The sequence below is a fragment of the Malus sylvestris genome, chromosome 17, assembly GCF_916048215.2.
Source record: "Malus sylvestris chromosome 17, drMalSylv7.2, whole genome shotgun sequence".
Taxonomy (NCBI): Eukaryota; Viridiplantae; Streptophyta; class Magnoliopsida; order Rosales; family Rosaceae; genus Malus; species Malus sylvestris.
The window spans coordinates 15,317,617-15,321,717 of NC_062276.1; the positions used below are offsets into that span (position 1 = coordinate 15,317,617).

Below are 4,101 nucleotides of genomic sequence, written 5' to 3' on the forward strand. Positions count from 1 at the left end.
TACTGTTCACTTCAACAAAAAATCATATTTTATACTAAAAAATTAATCCTAATACTATTTACTTTACCCTTTATTCTGTCTTTATCGTTAAAACTCAAAATTTTCAAGCTCTTTTTATTAGTTTTCTTTTAAATATTCACTACAATTGTAGTTGGTAGCACTACCATGATATAAAGAATATAGCTATATTTGAGGCATACACTAAAGTGGAATCACTCTTAGTTATTGATAAATCACCAACCCACAACTCAATTAAATCTCAGTTTAGTACCCTTAAGAGCAACTCCACCCTTGGAGCCCTTCCCCCTGGCAATCCACTATTCAATCCACCTAATGAACAGTAACTGCCCTTAATAAATAGTAATTGTCATTTGCATCTCCACCCTTGGAAACCTTTCCCCTGGCAATTAGTAATAAAATATTAATATTTTTTTCTCACCCAGTCCATAAAATATTATTATTTTTCTCACCCAATCCATAAAATATTATTATTTTTTCCTAATTTTGACCGGTACTCTCTCTCTTTCTCTCACATCAACAACCATGGAACACCGAGGAGGAAGGAGGATGAGGAGCGGAAGGAGGACGAGGAGGAAGGAGGAAGGAGGACCGGTCCTCTCTCTCTCTCTCTCTCTCTCTCTCTCTCTCTCTCTTTTTCTCAGCAGCAGCCATGGAACACCGAGGAGGAAGAAGGGCGAGGAGGGGAAGGAGGACGAGGAGGAAGGAGGACGAGGAGAACACCGAGCGCATGCACCGATGCCGCACATCAGCCATACGTCACACAGCCCTCAGGCTCTCTCGGGCTGGCAATCCCCGCCGGGCTTGTCGCTCGGGCCCTTTCTCCTCGTCTGTCCCCCGAGCAACCAGCAACGCTGGATCCCCATCCCCAGACCGTTGGGCCCTTTTTCCTTGCCTGTCCCCCGAGCAACCAACAATGCTGAAGTTGCTCTAAGTTTCGTGGTTTTCAACATTTGGTACATGCAGTTTTTTTCATCCCAGAGTCATACCTAAAGTATTAATTTTGGGACAGACTCACACATCCGTTAGTCTGGTTGTTAAATCTCTCCTTAACTGATGACGTGATGTCCATGTGGACAATGACTGGGCGCCACATGTCATTAAGGGGTCCTCGTGGAAATTAAACATTAAAAAAATTAAAAAAAAACCCAAATCCCTTTCGTCTTCCCCAGAATCCTTAACCGTGCCCACCCTCTCACCCCCCATCACCTACCCCTTCTTAGCAAACCCTCCCACCTCAGTCGTCATAAAAAAACCCCCAATGTTCATGTGCCTCTCTGGCATATACGTAGTTGGAAATGGCACAAGTGGTGGCATTCCCACGGGAGACGACCCTTGGCCGGTTAAATGTTGTTTGGAAGTTTTTGTGTGTAATAATCGTCGGTGTAACCCCTAGGGTTTCCCATTTCATCTTTTTTCCGGTGATAGATGGTGGTCGGCTCGTGACCAGCAACGATTTGCATCATCTGCAACTCCTGGATCTACCTTTGAATCTCCGCCTGAGACATCACCGGTTCTTTAGTGTGGCGATCCCCAGGAAATTGGGGTTTGTCGGCGAGGCCATGACCAGAACCGTCGAAGATGATCCATCAGGAGATCCGATCTGAATCGAATTCAAAGTGTCGACGAACCACTGGCCCTCGGACTTGGTCTAGCTGGAGCCGAAGCTAGAGGAAGTGTTGCTGTCCAGAGGGAAAAGAAAGAGTTGGAGCCTGGTGGGCTTAGCAGATGCACTGTAGAGCCGGCCGTACTCGACCATCATGTGGTCACGGTCTTCGTCGTTGGTGACATATATGAGAACATCGAGATCTTTGCCGGGAAGCTGGTACTTGAAGCAAACGACGTCGTTAGAGGTGTCGCAAAGGGAGGAGAGCTTAGAGATGAAAACAGAGAGCTTGATATTGTGATCGACAACGAGGATTTTGGTGTCATCGCCGACGTAGGCAAGCTGGTGGTCGTAGGGGCGGGGTTGGATTTTGCTGCCATAGCTGCATATGAACTTGACTTTGTAGGTGGAGGTTGCAAAAGGGGGTTTGGTCGTCCCACGAGAGGGTGTTGCAGTCGATTTCGCGAGAGCGAGGGGAAGAGTCGAGGGAGTCCGGGTACAAGTGGTGCGAAAGAAAGAGTGTTGGGAGTGGAAGAAGGGGTGGGAGGGTGGGTACGGGTGGGGATTATGGGGAAGACGAAGGGGATTTGGTTTTTTTTTTTTAAATTTTTTTTAAATTTTTTATTTCCACGTAGACCCCTTAATGACACGTGGCGCCCAATCATTGTCCACATGAGCGCCATGTCATCAATTAACGGGAGACTTAACAGCCAAACTAACAGATATATGAGACTGTTTCAAAATTAACACTTCAGGTATGACTTTAGGACAAAAACAACTTCATGTACCAAATGTTGAAAACCACGAAACTTGAGGGTAGTAAACTGAGATTTATCCTTTAAAAAAAAATAAAAATAAAGTATTACATATTGTCCAACTATTGATAGGCATACACATCGTATTTTTATTTAGAACAATAGCCTCTGATCGATGCATACTTTTTCCCACGACTTGGAAACCAAATTAAAATTATCAATTTTGAATATTTGATCAATCACCACCTACTGTATATTGTGAGACTTAAACATGAAACCTATGTGAATGGATCTATGAAAACTATTGCGAACAAATAATTAAAGCATAATGTCACTTAGTACTCCAGTCTAGTGGTATTTCTCTTCATTTGTAAGAGCAGTTCCACTGTGGGCTATTGCCCGAGGAACTGGCTCTTAAACAGGGTCAGAAAGCCCGAGTGGGTCCGAGGGAGAGGCCCGACAGGAGTTGCCAGCTCGAAAGCTCAAAGGCCATGTGACGCAAGATTGACGTCTAGGCGACATCAGCCATCATCTCCACTGCATTTCTGGGCCTCAACCTTACAACTACTCGATCTCTTCCGGGTACTATTTGATTTGAAAAAAGTTAAACAACAGGCATACAAGCAACATTTCATTTACTCATTTGAATTTGCCATGCTTATTCTATTACCTCAAAATTTTCAAATTCTAAACATTTATTTAAATGATGAATTGAAATAATGCTTCCATTTTTCTCCAAAATTCAATCGAATCCCATTTGGGGAAACAAAAACTGACCTCCGTCGTCCTTGGAAGCTGTGGAGCCAAATAACGCAGTGCGGATCCAGGAGATTGAGAATGAGGGAGCCAGGACTTGAATGATGACAATTTGAAATTAACCGGGCGATCCAGCTTCACGGCACCCCTCTGCACCACACCATTTAGCGAAGCCATAAACTACAGAAGTGCAGCAAAAATTAAGAAGGGCATTAAGGTGTGCTGCTCTGCTGTGTGTCGGAAGTGCAGCAAAAAAAAAAATGGTAGAAGTTTCAAAAGTAATAATCTAATATTAATTTATACAAAGTAAATAATATAATGTTAATTATAAATTAAAATAAAAAAAATATTTTATTACCTATTGTCAGGGCTATTTAGTGTAGGGATGGAGATGCAAAAGACAGTTACTGTTTATTTAAGGGCAATTACTGTTCACTGGGTGGACTAAATAATGAATAACCCTAGGGGGGGGGCTTTGCAACCGTGGAGTTACTCTAAGTGAGAGGTCTTATGTTCGATTCTTGCCAATGGCGTGATTGAACCATATTATTATGGCAAAGCCCATCCTCCTGGCCTTTAGTGTAGATATTATTGGCATACTAACTCCCTTCATCTACCTTCCTTCATATTGAACACACAGTATTTGCTTGTTTTTGACAATTTCTTCTAATTAAGCATTCTTCTTGTCTCTCTTAAACAACTTTTAATCAGTCACTTGGTATTACAATCTAATAATATTCATCTTTACTTGTAAGCGAGAGGTTTTAGGTTTGATTCTCGTCAAATGCGAGTTTAAATCATATTATTGCTAACCTATTGTGAGTTTAAGCTTATCCTCTTTTTGCTATGATAGATTATATCGTTTTTTAAAAATAAAAAAAAAATAAAAAAATAAAAACAACTATCAATTAATTTGTTTAAGCACAACCATGTGAATGCTTGATATGGCCGAGTACAAGCCCAATA

General features: G+C 42.0%; 1 pseudogene; it reads right to left on the reverse strand.

Moving 5' to 3' along the window:
• Window positions 1–1,227: 1,227 nt before the first annotated feature.
• On the reverse strand, window positions 1,228–2,129 carry LOC126611830 (uncharacterized; annotated as a pseudogene).
• Window positions 2,130–4,101: the final 1,972 nt, after the last annotated feature.